Below are 22882 nucleotides of genomic sequence, written 5' to 3'. Positions count from 1 at the left end.
TACAAGATGCTCTTTCAGAAGCATAACTCAAATGTTGATGGTGCCTACTCACCCAGTCTATCGTGCTATCATGGGGTGTTGGACCATCAGTTCCAGCCATCATATCCACAGGGGTCCTGAAGTGTCAGCCGCACATAAGGAAGGCTGGCGCATAGCCTGTAGAACTGTGAACAGTATTATTATATGCTTGAACCAATCCAGGTAAGTATTCCACCTACCTGCTTTGTTTCTCCATTTCCAAGGTGCCAAGGAGATTTAGGAGAGTCTGGTTTAACCTCTCGCAGGCCCCATTCCCAAATGGATGAGAGGGAGTGGTGCGACTTTTGTAAAACCCACAAATCTGGCACAGTTCTTTGATCTGAAAAACTGAGTTGGGGCCTGGGTCTGAGTGGAGCACTTCAGGACAGCCAAGGGGAAATTCAATATTGTAGTAGATAATAACAAATTGTCTTGTTCCAGAGGTTGATGGCTGCTGGCAGGAATGATCTTCTGTATCTTTCAGTCTTACATCGGACCTGAAGAAGCCTCTCGCTGAACACACTTTGTTATTTCTTCACTGTGTTGTGGGGAGGGTGTGAAGAATCCTCCATCATCTTCATCAGCTTGTGCAGCATTCTTCTTTGGACAATCAGCTCCAGCGGCTCCAGAGTTACTCCAAGCACAGAAGCAGCTTTCTTGATCAGTTTGTTGATTCTCTTCAAGTCTCTGGTTCTGATGCTACTACCCCAGCATATGCTGCAAAGCTGACTGCACTCTTCACAACAGACTTATAGAAGATATGCAACATCTTGGTGCAGACGTTAAAAGATCGCAGCTTCCTTAAGAAGTAGAGTCTGCTCTGACCTTTCTTGTAGATGTAATCGGTGTTGCATTTCCACTCCAGTTTCTTGTCCAGCTGAACTCCAAGGTACTTGTATTTTTCCACCTCCTTTCCCAGGATGGAAACAGTGCTTTAGACCTCTTCAAATTTGACCTTTTTCATCAAACATATACAAACTGATATCATTCCATTCTCCAAGGTCTAAATAAACTAAATATATCAGTGACTTTTATCTTGGACCTTGGCTGTGCCTGCCTCATGAGCCATGTAGTTTTATTATTGACGTTATTCAAAAACAATGCAAAATTCGGGACATTATGTCCTTGTTTTCATTGTAGCTTCCCAGAGGTTGATGCTATAGCACTGAAAGTTGAACCAAATGAAAGATAATAAAATGTTCTTGCATGTGGTTGTAAACACATTAACACCTGTGAAAATTTGAACTACTTTTATTTAGGTGTCAACAAGAGTAGTGTGCCAGTCACATTTCACTCCAGAAAGTGAGACTCTGGGCCTACCAGGTCTGTAAGAACTGTAGCTGTGTTGAGGACAGTGGCTTACCTTTCCTGTAACTCTAAGGTGTTTCTGACAGCTTGACTGCAGGTCATGCTGTTTGTATTGTATTGCAGCATTCATTCATTTACTGAATCCAAGTAAGGGTCCCAGCGGCCTTTGGACTTTGGAGTTATCAGAGTATTTCTGCAGGTGACAGGACTCAGAGTTGTACTGGAAGTCTGAGGTGTACAGAGTGAAGAGGAATGGCCAGAGTACAGTTCCTTGTGCTGCTGACCTCCATCTCAGACACACAACCTTTCAGTCTCACAAACTGTGGTCTGTTTGTGAGGTAGTCATAGATCCAGGTGGTTGTGGAGGTATCCACCTGGAATTTATGGAGCTTCTCACATAACAAAGCAGACTGAATGGTATTAAAAACACTAGAGAAATGAAAGAACATGACCCTCAGAATGCTGCCTGAATGGTCCAGGTGAGAGTGTGCTCTCTGGAGCAGGTATATGATGGCATCTTCAACCCCAAGTCCATTACGATATGCAAACTGTAATGGGTCCTGAAAGGTGTTTACTTGCTTGTTGAGGTGAGCCAGAAAGAGTCTCTCCAGGACTTTCATGATGTGAGATGTCAGGGCAACTGGTCTGTAGTCACTTGGTTCAGCTGGTTGTGTTTTTTTAGGCACTGGAACAAGGCAGGAGGTTTTCCACAGCACTGGGACTCTATTTTGTCTCAGACTGGTGTTGAAAAGGTGCTGGAGAATCGGAGACAGTTGTTTTGAGCAGGTCTTGAGAACTCTGGGACTGACACCATCTGGACCTGCAGCCTTGTTCTGGTTCAGTTTCTCAAGTTGCTTCTTAACCTGACAGCAGGAGACAAACAAGGTGGAGGTCTCAGGATGTCCTGATGTGGAGGGAGATGAAGCTGTGTTCTGGTCCATGACTGAGCTGCAGGGTGACAGATTGGAGGCATGACAGGAAAGCAGTGGGCTTATGGAGGGTGTGTGGTCTGTTGGGCTGGAGGTAGGGGGTGAACTGAATCTGTTGAAGAATATGTTCAGCTCATTAGCTCTGTCCAGACCTCTATCAGGCTGGTCCCCCTTTAACTTGAAGCCGGTGATCTTCTTCATTCCAGACCACACATCCCTCACGTTATTCTGCTGGAGCTGACTTTCTAACTTCTTCCTGTAGTCCTCCTTGCACTTCTTAGTTTGTGTTTAAGTTGTTTTTGTGTTGCCCTCAATAACTCCCTATCTCCAACCCTGAAGGCTTTCTTTTTGATGTTCAGCAGCTTTTTCAGGTCACTGGTGATCCAGGGTTTGTTATTGGGGAAGCACCTCACTGTTCTTGTTGGGACGATGCTGTCCACACAGAAGTTTATGTAATCTGTCACACACTCAATCATGGCATTGATGTCGTCCCCATGAGGTTCACAGAGGACGTTCCAGTCTGTAGCCTCAAAGCCTCCTCTAAGAGCATCTTCAGCTTCAGCAGACCAGATTTTGATAGTCTTTGTGATCACTGGTTGATGCTGAACGATGGGCTTGTAGATGGAGGTGAGAAGAACCAGATTATGGTCAGATCTTCCTAAAGGAGGCAGGGCAAAACAACTGTATCCATTATTCCTATTTGGATCCAACATCTTATTTTCTCTGGTTGAGCAGCTGACAAACTGAATGTTGGCAGAGTTGCAGAGAGGGAGATGTTGTTGAAGTCTCTGGAGATCGCCATGAATGAGTTTGGATGCTGTGTTTGTAGCCGAGCAACGACGGAGCTGATGATGTCACAGGCTGTGTCTGGTGCGGTACCAGGTATTATATAAACCGCTACGAGAATAACACAGGTAAACTCTCTGGGTAAATAATATAGACGGAAGCTTACAGCTAACAGTTCGATGTCCCTTGTGCATATCTTCTCCTTGACAGTAACATGTTTAGGATGACACAAACGCTGGTTAACCAGCACTGCAATTCCACCACCCTTTAGCTTTCCGCTATGTCATCAACTGCGGACTGCACGGACCATTTTACAGCCCGGTACAGACACATTAGTCAGGGATGTCTTCATGCAGCCATGTCTCGGTGAAGCACATAATACTGCACTCTCTGTATTCTTTCTGAGACCTTGTTAGCGTCAAGCTTGTCCGTTTTGTCATTTGCCAACAAAATGAACCAGAAAGCAGACCTGAAACCAAAGGCTATAAATACTGGAAAACCAAACAAGACACAGGTGTGGTGAATGAACTAAATGAGACCAGGTGAATCTAATGACCAGGAACAAAGGCTAAACAAGAAACAAAAGATACAAAACAAGAAACCAAACCTAAAAATACAAAACACTCATGAAAGTTCTAGCTGCTTCTAGTGGCTCAAAAGTCTTTTAACTGGCATAGCCAATGTCTGCCTCTCTGTAGAACTAGGAAGCCTACCTTGTTCAAGGTACTGCTTCACTTACCCCAGGGTTGTATCATCAGCCTGTAACCTCTTCCACTATCCTGGGTCTCAACCCCAGCCTGTGGGGAAGATAAAATTTCCGTGGCTCTCACATACTGGTCAGCCTCTGAACCCTTCCCTGCCTTGCCAGAGCCTGTGTGGGTAGCAGGGAGCCTAAAGATAACATTTGCATTAGTGTTTTGTTTTCCAGAGCGGTATTTGATGGTGTACTCAAATTGGCCAATTGTGCAACCCATCTTTGTTCTGAAGCCCCCAGTTTTGCTGTCTGTAGGTGTACCAGTGAGTTGTTATCTGTCACTACAGTAATTTTTCCTCCCACACTTTGAATTTCTCAACTATTGCCCACGTTATAGCAAGAAACTCCAACTTAAAAGAACTGTGTGTTGTTGCGTCAGGAGTATGAAGCTTCCTGCTGGCATATGCTGTTCCTGAGTTAGGACAACACCAAGTCCACAATTACTGGTATCAGTGTACAGTATGAAAGGCAGTGTATCATCAGGAAAAATGCTAAAATAGGGGCTTGTAAAAGCTATTGTTTCAGCTTTTGAAAAGAGGCTTGTTGTGGAAATTTCATATTCTAACTTTGGGTACTCATATATTTTATAACCCTAAAATTAGGCTGTCAGATCAGCCTGTTCATTATGTTCACTGCTTTTGTGTAGTTTCTGAAGAGGTTGTGGTGAACTTAAGAACTTAAAGTGGAACTATTATGTGCATTTCAGGCTAGTTTATTTTTATTTCTGAGCCCAGAAGGGCTGGGATTGATCAAGTTATTGTCACGAATCGCTTTATTTACTTCAGACCGACCCTCTCCGTAGGCAGTCAGATCAGCCTGTGGGCAAAACGAGTGGATTGAGACTCTTCCGCATTAAGCCCCGCCTCCCGCCACAGCGCTACATGGGGAGCGCGCACCGCAACTGCTTTCGCCGCCATTGTAACGTCTCATAAACAGAAGGATTAGGCTAATATGAACTCAATAAAATAAAACAAAATAAAATGTCAACACATAGCATACAGCCCTACATGTTGGAACCTGAATCAGAGCCTGAAAACGAAGTGGAAAACAGCAACCCACAGCAACGAATGCAGTAGGATGTCTCTCTTTGGTAAACTCACCAGCCATCGTTGGAAATAACTTTATCCGACGTTTTCCACCCGCCTGATGTATTTGTACATGCCCTTGTTAACTAGTAGAAGGTAACCAATCACCGAACCTTATCCCCCGGGACGTCACAAGGATTTCCAAGTAGAGGTACTCTCTGAAACTACGCGTTTTTCGTCGCCATGGAAACCGAACGGAAAGCGTGCTGGAACTCAAACTCAAACTCAAACATGCATTTAGGTGATAAAAAACAGTGCCGTTCACATGTCTGATGAGGATTCAACACAGTAACACTGTAGAAAGCTCAGAAAACTCCAAATACCATAATAGCACCCCTTTAAGCTTAAATACCTAGGATCTGCTTATTTAGTCTTATTGACATATATCATGGGTAGAGGTGCTGAAATGTCTGTCGCCAGACATCTGGTAACTGGTTGGTATTACCTTCTCTCTCCAAACTAGGGCATTTGCAACAGTGGTCATCCAACTTTGGAGTGGGTCGAATGAGAGAGAGGACACTTAGCTTAGTGGAGGGGTGTTGTGTACTTCACCCCTCCCGTGTTTGCCGAAGTGTCCTCTCTCCTCCTTTCCCGTCTGACCTTCTTCACTCGCACGTGGCATCCTTGATGCCTTCAGGCACCGCACTCCACTGGAATTTCTCTTCCTATCACTCCCAAGTCACTGTTGTTTCTGCCACGACCTGCCGTCACTGTACGTTCTCCTCCCGTCTTCTTCCACGTCCTCTTTCTCATCTTGTCTTGGCCTTCTATGTCTCTGCTGTCAGATATGGCCTTCCGGCCTCCACTCTCAGCCCCTCTCTCTCCTGATCACTCTCAGTGTCCACTCTCCCCTTCTCCAGCTGTCCACCTGAGAGAAAAAGGCTCCGCCAGCCAATCCCTGCTCAGCTGGCCCAGTCTCCAGGTGGCAGCAATCAGGTGCTGATTAAGCTACCTGTTCTGGAAGGATGGGGGTGTAAAATGCACACACACACATGTGACACTGACCTCTTTATCCCCTGGGCAGACCTCCACCATGGAGACTTATTGGCCCTCCTTTACACTTCCAGGGTCAACAGAAGAAACTTTGGTGAGCCTCTGGAAGCTGTTGAGTTGGACACCATCAGATATCAAATTCCTCACCCTCAGGGGGACCTTGGCACCCTGATGGTGAGGGGGACCCAACCCTTTTCCAATGTGACCTTTTTCCAAGGTAGCATAGGCTCTAGCCTTTGCCACCTCTATGATCTCATTTCCCTTTAAGGGTTCTACAAGGCCATAGCATTGTTTTGAGCAAAGGGGGATATTAGTCAACAGTAGCGCTTCATTGCATGACTTGCCAGTCCTTGTGAAAGTAGGTTGTGTGAATAAACTGACAGTCCACAAAAATGTTTTGCCACTCAGAACATGTGGGGGTTTGGTTTGAGTTCTGTGTCTGTTTTTCAAAAAGTTCTCCCCACCACTCTGCAACTACATTCATCCCTAGAATGGCGTAGTTTGCTCCCAACAATGTCATCTTTCACAACCATAATGTGACATTACGGGACCCAAATCCCACAAACCAAAAAGTCAGCAACCATAAGATTTATTCCTCATAAGATTTATTCAACTCATTTGCAGCTCTGTGTGTTAGCCAAGGATGACTATCACTAAATAAGGTGGCCTTGGAACCTTATGTCGGTTGTCCACCAAACACTTTTATGTCCACCCCATCTGTTATAACATCCGCCATTGGGCAGTTTCCAATCATTTTAACCTACAGGCTGTGACAAAGGGGAACACTTGACACACAGTGGTCAATTTATTTAAATATCCTGGCTGGATGTTCCAAAGGGGCAATTAAAGCTATTGTGCAGACATGTATAAAGTGCTAGAAATAAAGACTCAAGTAAAAGTACAAGTACTCTATGAATGAAGTTACTTGAATAGAAGTTGAAGTGTTCTTGGAGTGCCCCACTTATGTAGGAGTACTAAAGTATTTAACTTTTTTTGTACTTAAGTATTACAGTAGTTTCTTTTTAAAAAGTTTCACTCAAATACTGAAAGTAAAATTAGTTAATTGTGCTGTGTAGTTATTTAAGAAAACATTAAACTTTGTGTATCATATTGTTTATGATTTCAGACTTTTAGCTTGACATTCAAAATTCCTTTTGCTGGAACTGTAATACATAAACAGGAACATCCATGAAAAAAACACATATCAAGTGTGTTCATTCCCCTCCATAGCTTTTTCCCCTTCTTAATCCAGTAAGTATACTTTCAATGTTTTTTGTTTTTTTTTTATATGAAGACATCTCTCTTCATCCATAACTGATGGCAACAAAAGGCAAGTTGGCCACTTATAAGCCAGTTCTTCTGTTAAAACTAAAGTAATTAGTATTGTTGATTCCCCTGCAGCGGATGTGTCCCTTTGGATCAAGGATCCCTCTTCCGAAGACTCACTCACACACACACTTTTATCCTGTTATGTCGCTTACTGATACAGCACAGGAGACATATTATGTTGCTGCTAACTTGCTGCGTGATGTTCCTTCACTTGCTCAGCAAAGCTGCCAGAGCTCCTTTTGCTAGAGGAAAGAGGTCCCATTCTTTTTATTTTTTTTCACTGGCATGAAACTGAAACTTACTCGCTTGAGTACAGAGATTGTCTATAGCGACACACATCGTACTCTGACAAGTATAATGGATTTGAACAAATTACCAATGTGTTTTTTTTTTTTTTCCTATTGTAACAAATAACGAAAGACAATAAAAATGTATTTTAGTAAAAGTATTATAGTGATCTAAAATATGTAGTGGAGTAAAAGTGGAAGTAGGAGAGAAAAGTAATACTTCAATAAAGTTGAGATACCACATTTTACTTCTTAAGTACAGTAATAAAGTAGTTCTACTTTGTTACTATGCATGAATGCTAATGTGGCCCACTTTCTCTTTGAAAATAGTCTTGGCTCAGTTGGTAAATTCATCATGCAAGGCTGAAAACAAATTGCATCACAGGAAAGAATGGTGATGCTACAAATATAGTATGCAGTAAGGCCATTCAGCTTGTGTGATGCTCCTGCAACTTTTTTACAGGCTTGTTAACAAAGTACTCTGTCATGGACCAAATTTCTGAGCATACTTTGACAACATTTTGGTGTATTATGACATTCTTTTTGAACGCCTGTCAACAGCCTCTGTCACAATCAACTTTGCAAAGTGGGTTTGGAAAAGGCACTATACACTGTGTTGGTCAGCAAGTGGATGAAGGACAGATGGTAAGAATTCAGTTATTACTGTGTTATTACTATCCCTAAAAGCAGAAGGGAACATAGGCATTTTGTCGGGATGGCTGGATCCTACCGCAGATTCTGTAAAAACGTCTCATCTGTATCTTCTCCACTAACACCTTTAACTAGCCCTACAAGGTCTTTTGTTTGGTCAGACGCCGTTTGACAGTCTCAAAACAATGCTTAGTTGCTGTCTCATTGTCTGCACTAATATCCTCATTGTCATTTAAGCTTGAGGTTGATGCCAGGGCAGTTGGGACTGGGGCTGTCCTCCCGCAGGAGGAGAAATTTGGAATAGATTATCCAATAGAGCTACTTTTTAAGAAGTTCAACAACTATCATCTGAGATATCCCACTACTGTGAAGGAGGCACCTTCATTATTGTTGGCCTTGCAACATTTGAAGTTTCTGTGGGATTGCATGTTAAACCTGTTAAGGTTTACACAGATCACAACCCTCTGGTGTTTCTCTCAGAGATGTTCAACCATAATCTCCACCTTATGCATTTGGGTTTGTTAATTCAGGAATGCAACTTTGAGATGTACCACAAAAAGGGTTCTGAAAATGTTCTTGCTGATTCTCCTTCACATGCCCTATGGATGATTGACAGCTCCAAACGTTGTAGTTTGGACTTGTATGGGTGGGGGTGTTACTTGCAGAACACTTCTGCTTTCATCTGGTGGCTAAATTGGGGATCTGCCCAACCCTGGTTTTTCATTGGCTGCTTCAATCTGGAATGCTCCAATCACAGCTGGAGGTCACCTTTTAAAAGTTTTGTCACTGTTCTTTTGTCCTGTGGGCTTGGAACAGGTATGTGTTGGAAGGATGTGGACTAGGTAGGTTTGGGGTGCCCTTTCACATTTCCTGCACCTAGTAAACATATGTGTAGACACGCATGGCTGGAGTTTGTTGCCACCCACTGTATATTTGCTGGTAAAGTTCTGTTTAGGAGGCAAGTTCGTTAGGAGTTTATTTTGTTTGGTTTTGGTTTTCAGAGTACCTCCTGAATTTTACCTTGGTTTGTTATATTGTTTACACTGATTTGCCCACGTGTCATTTCCTTCCACACAGCATCTCCACATGTGATGCCTTTATAATAAATGCTACAATCCTCATCTCCTCCCTCCGCCGCCTTTTAGTGGTGGTAGGGTTTGTGTGTCCTTAAGATCCTAGCAGCTATGTTGTCAGTGACTTTACACCCCTGGTAGGGTCACCCATGGCAAACAGGTGTCTAGGTGAAGGACCAGACTAGGTGCGGCTCAAAAACCCCTATGATGACCATTGGTGGAAACGTTCCCTTGCACGGACACGGGGCCCCTCTGGAGCCAGGCCTGGGAGTGGGGCATGAGAGCGAGTGTTAATGTCAGACTTCTGTGCTCATAATGGATTGTCCATAACAAACACCATGTTTAAACATCAGAGTGTCCATATGTACACCTGGCATCAGGATACCCCGGGCAGCAGTTCAATTATCAATTTTGTAATAATTTCGTCGGACCTGCGGCCACATGCCTTGGACACTCAGGTGAAGAGGGGGGCAGAACTGTCAACTGATCACCACTTGGTGGTGATTTGGCTCAGATGGTGGGGAAGGAAGCCGGTCATATCTGGCAGGCCCAAACATGTTGTGAGGGTCTGCTGGGAACATCTGGCAGAATCCCCTGTCAAAGCGAGCTTCAACTCCCACCTTCAGCAGAGTTTCAACCATGTCTTGAGTGAGGTGGGGGACATGGAATCCGAATGGGCTGTGTTCCATGCCTCTATTGTTCAGGTGGCCAGCCAGAGCTGTGGCCGTTGTTGTTGGTGTCTCTCGTGATGGTAATCCCAGAACTAGTTGGTGGACACCAGCAGTGAGGGATGTTGTCAAGCTGAAGAAGGAGTCCCTTTGGGCCCTCCACACCTGTGGGACTCTGGAGGGTAAGTGGCATGCGGCTTCAGCTGTCCCCAAGGCAAAAACTCTACCATGGGAGAAGTTTGGCCATGGAGAACGACTTCCGGACGGCTTCAAGGCAATTCCAGTTCACCATCTGGCAACTCAAGAGGGGAAGCAGTGTTCCATCAACACTGTACAGTAGAGATAGGGATCTGCTGACCTGAACTACGGATGTTGCCAGTTAGTGGAAGGAATACTTCGAAGACCTCTTCATTCCTACCAACACGTCTTCCGATGAGGAAGCAGAGCTGGGGGACTCAAGGGTGGACTCTCCTATTTATGGGGCTGAAGTCACTGAGGTGGTTAAAAAGCTCCTTAGTGGCAGAACCCTGGGGGTGGATGAGATCCACCCGGAGTTCGTTCAGGCTCTAATGCTGTTGGGCTGTCCTGGCTGACACACCTCTGCAGCATTGTCCAGACAGCGGGGACAGTGCCTCTGGACTGGCAGAATGGGGTGGTGGTCCCCTTTTTAAGAAGGACCAGAGGGTGTGCTCAAGAAACAGGGGAATCACACTCTTCACATTTCCCGGTAAGGTCTATTCAGGGGTCCTGGGGAGGAGGGTCCATCGAACAGTTGAATCTCGGATTGAGGAGGAGCAGTGTGGTTTTCGTCCTGGTCGCGGAACAGTGGACCAGTTCTATACCCTCTTTGGGGTCTTGGAGGGGGCATGAGAGTTTTCCCAACCAGTCTACATGTGCTTTGTGGACTTGAAGAAGGCATTCGACCATGTCCTCCAGAGACTCCTGTGGGGGATACTCTGGGAGTATGGGGTACCTGACCCCTTGTATGATCTGTCCAGTCCATTTCCAGTGAGGGTTGGACTCCGCCAAGGCTGCCCTCTTTCCCCGATGTTGTTCAGAACTTTTATGGACAGAATTTCTAAGCGCAGCAGTGCTCAGGGGATCCGGTTTTGTGACTTCCGGATTGGGTCTCTGCTGTTTGCAGATGACTTAGTCCTGTTGGCTCCATCTGGCCATGATCTCCAGCTCTTGCTTAACCAATTCACAGCTGAGTATGAAGCGGCTGGGATGGGAATCAGCACCTCCAAATCTGAGACCATGGTCCTCACCCGGAAAAGGGTGGATTGTCCTCTTCGGGTTGGGAGTGAGGTCCTGCCTCAAGTGGAGGAGTTAAAAAATCTCGGGGTCTTGTTCACCAGTAAGGGAAGGATGGAGCGTGAGATCGATCGATTGGTGCAGCATCTGCAGTAATGCATACTCTGTGCCGGTCTATTGTGGTGAAGAAGGAGCTGAGCCAGAAGGTAAAGCTCCTTCAAATCGATCTATGTTCCTATCCTTACCTATGGTCATGAGCTGTGGGTTGTGACTGAAAGAACAAGATCTTGTATACAGGCGAATAAAATGAGTTTCCTCTACAGGGGAGCCAGGTTCTCCCTTAGAGATCAGGTGAGGAGCTCAGTCATCCAAGAGGGGCTCAGAGTAGAGCCGCTGCTCCTCCACATTGAGAGGAGCCAATGGAGGTGGGCTCGGGCATCTGGTCAGGATGCATCCTGGATGCCTCTCTGGTGAGGCGTTCAGGGCACATCCCTCCAGGAGGAGACCCGGAGGAAGGCCCAGGACACACTGGAGGGATTATATCTCTCAGGTGGCCTGAGAATGCCTTGGGATCCCCCCCACAGGGTTGGCAAATGTGGCTGGGGAGAGGGATGTTTGGGCTTCCCTGCATAGGATATGCTGCATATCACAGCATCAAATGAAGAAACAGCAGCGTGTTGTGGTTAAGTAAACAATGCTTTGTTGTGTCAGGCAGAACAGAATGACTTGACACTTGACAGAAAGCAGATGATGACATGGAAGGGGAAGCATGTTGGAATGAAGGGGGTGTATTTATACACCCACTTCAAGGCAAAAACTCTCTGCACGGCTCCTTCTTAACAAAATGCATGTTTGTATCTTTACCATTTTGTAATAAATCTATGTTAAATATCCGACCCGGGTCAGTCGTCTCTTCTTGGGGTGACATCACGATTGTAGTCAGCTCTAACACCTTTAGCGGGTTGTAACATGTTTGGTTCAGCTCTCAACTTCCACCTAAGTATCGTATCCATCTGAGTGGGAATTTAATCTAATTAAATTCACCACAGTGTTTTCATGTCAGTCATAACATAATGCCAGAAGTAATAATCCATCCTTCCTGCAGATAGCAGGCAGCGGTTGGATCATGTGTTTACTGGCGTGACCAGCTGGGACTCTGTGCTTTTATTATTTGGTAGGAAAAGTGGCTGCTGGGAGCTGCTGGGAGCTGCTTGGAGCTGCTTTGTTTCCAGGCCGTCACATGTTGTCCTTGTTTAAACAGTGAACAAATTCACGGCTGCTGGAAGAAAAGATTTGAATCATCTGAATAAACAAGACGTCCGAAGAAGCTGCTTCAAAGAACAACTTATATAACATCTATAAAATAAATCAGTGTGAAATGACAAAGGTTTGAGACAATCTGACATTCTGGAAGTGAACATGTTTCAGCAAAGATTTATCAATACATTCTCGTCTGGTGAAAATAGCCTGTTTTATTGTTGACTTTATTCCTGAGTTTTTATTATCTGACTTCATCCAAAAACACCTCAGTGCTTTAACTCACCTAATGTCACAGTTACAGGCTTTTCTATTAGTTAATTGACTGGACAATTGTTGCCATGACAACCACAAGGTGGAAAAAATAAATATCCAATATCACTGTTTTAAAGTTCTGATGTATTAAAATGAAGAGATGAAGGATGATTAAAGGAAGCAGTCCGGACTCACCAGACACTCTGATGCCCTTATTCATCTTGTCAATAACTAGCAGTTTGTAAACTGTGAGACAGAAACATGTTCAGGAGTCAACATGATGGGAATCCTGATGAGTGGACATTAATATATGAACGGCAACAATGAACCAATGAACACAGACAGGAAAGCAGTGGGACAGACTGGGAGGGAGCTGGTGTGACACTGGTGCAGGTTGCTTTGAATATTCATGCAGGTTTTGCAGTGTTGTGATTGGTCAGCAGTGGTATATCTGCTGGAAACATACTGACTTTCCTGAGTTCAGAGTTTCAGAGCTGCTGCAAGGTGAGACCACAACACTGCTGGGACTGGGGGGTGGGGGTGTTACTGCAGTAGATCAGCTGGTTTCTGTTCATTTCTCTCATTAATGTGTGCCAGGGATTTATTCACCTGTATTAACAACATAGTGTGAAACTTTTCTGCTGATGATGAAGGTCTGGCATCCAGACTGCTCCTGAATCAGCTGTAGAAGCTGTAAAGTTAGCAGTAGATGGATTCAGTGGGGATGAAAACCTGCGTGTTGTTAAAGGATTAATTACAGGCTGAATTCAGAGGCTCTTTTTCAGATTCATGAGACTCATCATGTTGGCAAAGCCGGAGAGAAGAATGCTTCTGGTGTGTGTGATGCAGGCCTACTGCATGAAACTTTATGGAGACACGCTGATGTTTGCGCCTGCTGCTGCGCATTCTTTTACAGGATTTTCCTTTTCAGCACAAAACTCGGGCAGATAATTGTTTAAACTATTCATGCAGACTGATTTATCAAGCTTTGAATCTTTTCATTATTTCCCACCTGAAAACACTTTGCACCACTTTGGTTGCTGCTGCGCAGAGGAGGCGCAGCTGTTGCGCAACACAGGCGGAAGGAGAAAGAGTGTGAAGAAGATTTTTACTGGAAAGAAAAGCGACCTGATAGAACAAACTATTGATTTCCATGTTTTTCTGAATGGCAGGAAGTCAGAAAGGAGCTGGAATCTTCATGAAACACCTGCTGAACCAAACCTGTTCGCAGATCTTCATCTTTGCTGCATTTCTCTTTGTTTAGTTTTAATGAACAAAGCATCAATTTTAGAGGCATTTCGTCCACATTTAGACATTTCCTACACTGTTTGTGGGGAAATAAAGTTTTCTCACTATTAGTGAGGCTTCAGTTTGTTTGGAAACAAGTCTGGAGAATAAATCCCTCCGCTGTTTACTGGAAAACCTTTTCAGACTAAACAGGATGATTTTCTCATTTCTTATTCCTTATTAAGTCTATTTAAAATTAATATCTTATTCATTTTTCTCTTAAAACGGCTCCAGGACGCAGTTTCGGCTTCAGAACGTGGCGCGCGGACCCAGCACCTCCTTTCCACGCGTGAACATCAGATCGTTTTGATCCGAGTTTTATTGTGTCTCTTGGTGTGTCAACCAGCTCATCAGCTGCTGGTTAGGTCAGACACTCTGGCAGACAGAAAGCAGGTGGGAAACAGCAGACAGCTCACCTGCTGGAGCAGAAAAACATGCAAACATGTGAGTGGAGCCTGAATGAAGTTCGCGTGGAGTGCATTTATCACAGCGGAGCTGATAGACGAGCTGCGCGTGAACTGCAGACTTCTGATGATCAGCTTGGTGGAGACAGGTCATCTGCTGCTTCTGATGCTGCGCAGTAACCAGCTGCTTGTGCCTGTTTTTGCGGATCAGACGCAGTTTGATGATCCAGAAATTCCTGCAAAGAGACTGACTGATGAATACATGCAAATTTTTGCTTCTCATAAACAGTGAATAAGGATTAAATGCGTTAAATCAGCTGCATTTCAGCATTTATCCTCTTCCATCTATGCTGCACATTTCTCTGGAATAAATGTTTAATAACAGTTTGAATGTGCCTGCAGATCCTTCAGTAAAAACATGATGAGGAACATCTTCATCTCCCTGCTGCTCGTCCTTCCTCCTGTCTGTGGACAGACATCAGGTCTCAGAGATGTCACATTTCAACGATATGATGAATAGAAGACCTGGAAGGAAGCTCAGACTCTCTGCAGGGACAAACACACAGACCTCGTCACGATCCGAAGGAAAGAAGATAATCAATACTTTGGGAATGATTTAGGCTGGATCGGCATGCACAGAGAGGACGAGACACGTCCATGGAAATGGTCCAGAGGAGACGAGACAGCGACTTTCTTCAGCTGTGATGATGGAGGTGAGCAGAACTGATGTCATGATGTGAAAGTTTTCAGGGTTTTACTTCAGTAAGTTCAACATGATTCAGCAGATTCCACCTGCTGATGTTCATCAGAACATGTTACCGTTTCTGCTCCACTATTCTTGTATGTTGTTGTTCTCGTCATTCACATGAATCACTCAAGCTGAACATGAACGCTTCATTCCAACATATTTCACTAAAAACTCGGGCAAGGGAGGAGTTCGGCGAGGCCATGGAGAAAGACTTCCGGACGGCTTTGAGGCGATTCTAGGTCACCGCATTCTAGCGGTTCGGTACCCGGATATTCCCAGCTGCCCGGCTTTGGGCTGTGGCGTCCTGGAGAAGAACAGCAGCACATCCTTTGGGATGAGAGCCTGCAGTCAGAGAAGGAACTTCTTCTGTTCCAAGAGGCCTGAAGACGATTGAAACCCACTGGGCTCATATATCAGCTGCTTCTCCCTGCTGTTAATAACAACAGCAGGAGCTTAGAAACACTGCTGGAATATCTGCAGCTCATTCACAAGAAACACTCTTCATTCTTGCTGCTTGACTGCTGCCATTGTTTTTTCTGCAAAAGAAGAAGAGAGAAATGTCCCTCTGCTGCCACCTTCAGGAGTCTGACAGTAACTGCAGCCATGTTTGTTTCTCTGAGTAAAGCAGCAACAATGAACAGCCTTTACTTATGAAATGCTTCACATAACTAGTTTTATGATGTCACTATGTCCTCTACGTAGTATAACTATATTTGTGGGAAAGGTTGGATAACTTAGCCCAGTTCTATCCAACAAACATTATGGTATTAATTCTTGTATTTTAACATGGGTAATATTATGGGGTGGGAAGGAAGACAAAAAAAAAAAAGCCTTCATAAAAAGACCTGCGTCCAACTGGACAGTCCACCAGCACCCTCCTACGATGTCCTGTACTGTTTGATTCCTGCTTGTGTTGTTCTCACTCATATGTAAGTCGCTTTGGATAAAAGCGTCTGCTAAATGACTGTAGAATAGAATAGAATAGAATAGAATAGAATAGAATAGAATAGAATTATAGTGATCACATAAAACTGTTGAGTGTGACTTTCCTGGTGTTTTTCCTGGTGACACCGCTGCGCCGGACATTTATCAGGTGCGAGTGAAGGACTCCAATGATCTCTCTGAACGCCTGAGTTTCCTCCTTTCCCAAGCTGTCACTGAGATTTCTATAAAAGTTCAGAGAAAAGGTTTTTTTATCTACGGTTCACTATAAACTATCGTACACTCCATAGTTTTGGTTTGAGGTTTAGACAGCTGCACGTTACACTGCCAGTACGGTGAAGATGGACCCAGACGAGAAACTGGAATCAGCTGGAAAACATGCAAAATGGTGGGATTTGCTGACATGTGATTGTTATCTATAATGAGCAGCAGAAACATGATGTAGGCGATAATAAAGCCAAAGAGGAGCTGCCGTCCACAAAGTCCAAGTAGATCATTAAGAGGAAAAAGATTCTGTGTAAATCCAGAGAAGGAAAATCACACACATGTGATCATAACAAGTGTGTTTTCAGTGTGTGAACATCTGCTGGTGTTATTAAAACATGAATGGCAGGTAAAAGCAGCTGAAATATGACACCAGTGGCTTTTAATACATTTACTGGAGTAGAAATTTCAAGTGTGTGTGTTTAACTTTCCACTTCATCAATTTGTCCACTCCTACAGTTCAGAGGGAAATATTAAGCTCTTTACTATATTATACTAAACTTCAAAGTTCATTCTTTACTTTGTCATTTTAGATAAAACATTGATTTTTAGTCCATTTATCGATTAGTTTATTACAAATAATCAGCAGCTTCTAAGAAATGCTTAAAGTCAATATTTATTTAAAAGCATTTCATATTTTTAGTTTGTAAAATGTGATTATTTAATAGAAAGTAAACAACAAATGGAAGAAGAGAAAATCATCTGAAGATGAATCCATGCTCTCCATGATCCCCCAGTATGCTGTACTAATACTGCATCACTGCATCATCCTGATACAATCTGAATCTCATTGGAATGACGTGACTGTTGCAGCCTTTTCTAGACTGTATATGGATAGAAACAGAATATAGATCCCATCTGTCTGGATGTTGGTTTGCTGTCATTAAACTCATTGTTTATAAAAAACACTCATCAGATCCCAGTAAGCAAGTTAACAGGAAACTGGCTTACTCGACCATAAGCAGGATGAACCAGCCGGGCCCAAACTGGCAAACTGGGAGAGATACCGGAGCTGGTCCGCAGAACTGATACCAGCATTGAGTGGATGTCTGCTCGTATCAGTGGAAATTGACCCCCCATCAGGCTGTTTGGGACGGCCAGCGTGAAGACCAGGCATGGACTCAAGGCCAAGGGCAAAATATTTTCTGGCCTGCAACCAAAACAACAATCATATCAGGATTTGGCTTCCCAGCAGCCTTGGGCCGGTGCAACCTCCCCTGAGAATGGAAGAGATGTTCTTTGAGGGTCTGTTCCTCCACCTAGTGGCACAGTGTGGAGGTACCTGTTTTATTCCCCTCGACCCTTATGATCCTAATGTACCTGTTCTCATCTGTTGAAAGGCGGCGCCGGTAAAACTGGCTGTGTGGCCTAAGTCTCAGTTCAGACCTGTTTATCTGTCATAAATGTTAAATGTTTGTCAAATCTTGGATGAGCTGTCTTGAATTTTGAACTTCTTTGATGAATAAAGTTTCTTTGATTGATTTGATTTGATTTGACGTCTGATCTCATCCTTTTTTTTAATTCAGACTGAAATTTATCCAGAAAAACTTTTATTTTGCTTTTGTCAAACAAAACATGACATGAAACAATAAACACACACACAGAGCAGTATAAGACAGAAAGTACACATTAACATCAGAGTATTACATGCATGTAGTACCCGCTCCTGTAAAGCTCCACAGCGTTTCCATGAAGTTTCTCCGTTTATACCCCGTCATCTTCTGTTGCTCCTTCACTCTTCTACCAGCTGTCATCAAAGTTCACTTCTTTCACACGTGATGAATACTCTCCGTGTCTCCAATAAGTCCTGCTTCCCCACATGGAAATAAGTCCCGCGCCCCGGAGGAAAGACCCCCATCATGTGTTCCACCCAGCCTTTAATGCTCCATCCTGTTCGCTTCCCCAGCAGAGTTCTTATCATCTCAGCTCGTAGTAAACACATTTCTGTCAAGATTTTCTTATTTTTATTAAATATATTTGCAGGATATATCCAGAAATGAGGAAAATCCTTTTCAGTAATCCTTTTTAATAATCATTTTCATTGTTGGTGTTAGTTGCCCCCAGCATTCCCAAATGCAGTGAATGAACGTTCCTTCCTCCTCTCCTCATTTTATACAGGCGTCTGCTTTATTACAATTCTATCCATGGAGGTTTTTGGCTGTATTATAAACATGTATTAGTCATTTGTATCATAACAGTCTGGCTGAGAAGTAATAGTCTGTCTGTGTGCGTCAGAGCTGGTTACCATTCCTTTTCGGAGAGGTCAAGGGTCAAATCGTCCCGCCAGGCTTTGAGTCCAGAGACAGACTTTTCTGTTGAAGATGACAGTGATGATGAGGAGAAGTGTGTCGTGGATCCTTTGCAGTGTTTCTGATGTGGACAGAGTAGGTTTAGTTCAACTTTGTTTCATTCTAATATCATTCCTGAAAAACGTTGCTGCTTGTAGGAATATCATGTTTCTGTTCATCATGACATTCATGTGTCCGACTTCTCCTGATAGGAAGCTGTGATTTTGTGTCTGTTCCTTTGTTCAGCCATTGTGTAAAAGCTACATGTGTTCTTCCTGGAGCACAGTGATGATTTCCTCAGACTGGGCTGAACTGACAGGCAAACTGGGCTATTTTCTACATGAACGCAAACTCTGATGACATTTTTAACTCCAGGATTTGTAGTCTTCTTAATCAACGTGACATCAGTGTCAGAGAATAAAAATCCAGACGATGGCGTGCTGAAAGCATCGTTTCTGTTCCTGCCCACTGTGGAAGATCTTTGGTGTGAAGTAACACCTGATGGACGTGAGTTGAGCAGCTCAGTAGAAGCGATGCACATCGGGACATTTCAGAAAAGAAAAGCCAGTTCTGGATCCACCATTTGCCCAGATTTAACTTCTTTATTTTACTAAAGCAGTCAGCTGGAGGGGACAGCAGGACATTTCATAGAAGTACAAGATTTCTGGAAGAATATTCATCTTGTAAATATTTCTTCTGCCTAATAAAGGTGGAGAAAGGAGCATCCATCTGTTAACATCTTCTGTTCTTTGTTTTCTACATGGATCATAGTGGAGCGCTGCTTTCTGCTTCATGTTGGATGGTGAATGTACCGAAGGCTAAGATAGAAGTGATAGATAGATAGAAGATATATTCATGGCTGAGTCTGTTTTAAGGAAGTGACGTATGTTAGGTTGTTAGTCCGGTCCAACAAGGAGTGGAAGGATACGTTGGATGTCATCACCTGCTAGAAGCATTCCTCCTTCATTTGCAGATGCGTGTCCTTTGGATTTGATGCTAGTTTGTAATTCCGAGTGTTGTTCAATGACGAGAAGTAAGTCCAGCTAGTTTGTGGAATGTTCTCCTCACGCAAACTTTTTTCCACAAGTGTCCAGTGAAATAAGACAGTGTCTCCGTCCAGATAACTCTTACTAATAGTAGCAGACATCTTATGAAGTCTGCTCACCGATTTGTGTTCTTGAGGAAACGTAGTTGGTGTCTTGTCGCAAGAAACGGCATTAATAGGGGGGCAAGTGCAGCGCATGTCAGGGCATGAAGCGCCCTCTCCCAGCCAAGCCAGCCGGGGACCCAGGACTATCGGACAGCACCCCCTTCCCCCCCGCCCGAACCCCTCCGGCAAGGCCCCGGAAATGGGGGCATGATAGGACCCCGATGCCTCTGCCTCCCTCCCTGACAATGAATTATTGTGAAGTGTCTGTTAATTGCAATTAAAATTAAGGGGGGTACCCGCACCGTGTCGGGGGAGGAACCGCCTAAGCAGCCCGACACTGCATGTCCTGCCCCCAAAAACTTGACCATGAGTTGTCAGTGTTTTGTGTTGTGGGGACCAAACGTGATTAAACTGAGAGGGGAGCAGATACTGGGTGCAGTGATCATGACCACCTTGATGGCCTTTCTCACCACTGACAGAAATGACTGACCATTCTGACATCACAGAAATATAAGACCAGGTGAGAATGGGGACTATAGGGGGAAAGGAGGAGCAACCTAAACCAGATTCTATCATGGTGTTTTTAAAGCAGAAATATGGTGAAGATGTAAGTAAATTTTTTAACGTTCTGGTGTGAAGAATGTGGGTTTCCAGAAGGAAGCTTTATGAGCATGTATCAGATGAAAAAATTGGAACGGAAAAAAAAAAAAAAATTAATGTGATGGCTGGTTCACTCTCCATAAGAGGAATTAAACATAGAGGTCTGACCTGCTATTCTCTGGAGAGTTGTGTGGAAATATTGTAGGATATTTTTTGTTATTTTTGGTGACTCTTTTCCTGGGTGAATTAAAACTGTGTGATTGGCTGGCTTGGTTGACATCACGGGGCCATAGCAGCCATTCACACAGAAATCAGTGTGTGTGTAAGTTTGCTTATATGATGGCAAGTCCCTTGAAAGATCTGCAAATGGTAAAGTGGTTGTAGGATCCACATATCTGTTGTACCTAGCATCAAAATTATATACACAAATTGCTGTCCACACTAACTAATGATTCAGCTAATTTTCTCAAGTCAATGTCTAATAACAGGATAATATATTAAAAACTGAAAATCAGATCACGGGCATTTCTCCAAAAGATGACAGTAAAGCCTGGTTCAGGCAGACTCCGTTAGATATGACAGAACGTGCCTGGATGGACCAGGAAAGAAAAGAGAGAATATTATCTTCCTCTAACAGTTTAGTGAAGATGAGGTTAAAGATTAAATGACAGACATATATGTATTATTGCAGAGTTTAGCTAATTGTAAGAAATTTAGAAAGAACTGTTAGAGGCAGAGGACGAGTTCAGAGCACATCTAACATGTTTACATGTCTTTTACAAACCACTGGTCAGTGCAGGTGTAGGAGATAAGGAGAGGTTGGATGAGGAAGGCAGAGCAAAGGAAAGGAAAACATGAGAGAGGGAAGTGAGGAAGAAGAGTGTGTTCATTAAAGGCCTTTGTGCAGTCCTTATGCTTACTGAAGGGGATGATGTCATAGCATGTGTAGTTGGGGAGAGGACCGAAAGATGAGGGGCGTGATTTGTGGCGTTGGGAGCTGATTCTGTTGGGTTGGTGTGCATTGCGTGGACTGGATGGGCTTGGGCTTCTGTTGAATCCCTTTCAGACATTTAAATGGTGACTTTTGTTTGTTTAAGATTGCAGTTATTTTATGTTTATGTCTAGTATGGCTAAATGAATTGACATTAACTGAAAATAGATGGAGAAAGACTTTGGGCTGTGCTTGTTAAATACCCAGAGAGATGTTGAAAATAAGTGTAATGTTATAGGGGAAAAAAGAGGAAAAATCTCAAGCTTTAAAACAGGAACGGCACACCAACATCATCTTCAAGTATTACAACTGCGTAGTCTCACACAGATACAGTTATGATCCAAAGTCCAGGATTTTCACAGCACAGAACTGGGTCCACATATGTTTGCAACAGTATTCAAAAGAAGAACATTATAATTATGAGACTATAATCACATGACTAAATGTTTCAAATGCAGCCTCAAAAGCTTGTCTGCTGCACGACGTCGACCACAGCAGCTCACCGCCCCATTAACCCTTGTCAGCATGCACCATGGTCTCCACAGGGACCCCAAAATGTCTATCATGCCTGAGGGGGATTCAGGGGTGGACTAGGGAAGAGGGAGTTCTTGGTCTGAGCCACTGCAGAGTTCTGTGTGTCACACATGACCTACAACATGCTGCAACACTCCACCTCTCTCCTGTTTCAGCTCTGAGTCCTGGAGGAACACCTGATATGCAGATGTGACTGCAGGGACCTAGCCACTGCTGATGGGGCCCGGGGATCCCAGAACCAGAGGGTCTGGCGGAGCCCTGCTGGTTGTGACTGTGAACAGTGTGGATATGGATTTTATGGTGAACACATATGCACGGTTTTCAACTTTGACCTCTGGAGGTGATGGATCCTCCTTGTCCTCAGACTGGTTGTGGATTTTCTAGAAGTAAAAGACTAACGGATGTGGCCAGCAGGCAGCACGAATCCCACCCCGACTACAGAGTCATTTGATGTTTTCTGGACTAAGCTGCACCCTGATTCTGTCAGAAAGGGTGTTGTGTTCACTCAGTTCACTATGGAAAGCCTGGATCTGCTTTCTTGAACCTTTTGCCCCCTCTCTGATCCTTTACATGTCACTCTTAATTAATTACACATTACAAACCTGATTTATCTACCAGGAAGCTTTTAATAGACATGTGTTGGGCACTTCCTGACATGAATTCCTGCTTGTATGCTGATTGGTGGGGAGGGTGTGGTGACTGTAGTGGATCTGATTCCTGAGTAGACCGAGTGGTCCGAGCTGAAGGATTATACATACCTACATATATTCCTGGCATTGTATCCACATGACCAGGCCACACAATAAGGCCAAGGACCAAACATTTTCTCACTATTTTTGCTTAGCTTCATACCACACTCATGAACATGCATAAAGTTCTGCAGTCCTGCAGACTTTTGCAACTGAACAAGGTCCCAGTATTTTCTCTGCTCTGCTGCAGTGAAGCTAAACATCAGTTCATACAGACAAAACAACTTTTGGCACGCTCTACATCTCTAGCTGTGCCTTATCACAAAACATTTATCTTC

This window comes from Telmatherina bonti, assembly GCF_933228915.1.
Source record: "Telmatherina bonti genome assembly, chromosome: 14".
In the NCBI taxonomy this organism is placed as follows: domain Eukaryota; kingdom Metazoa; phylum Chordata; class Actinopteri; order Atheriniformes; family Telmatherinidae; genus Telmatherina; species Telmatherina bonti.
Note: the sequence above shows the minus strand (reverse complement) of the source record.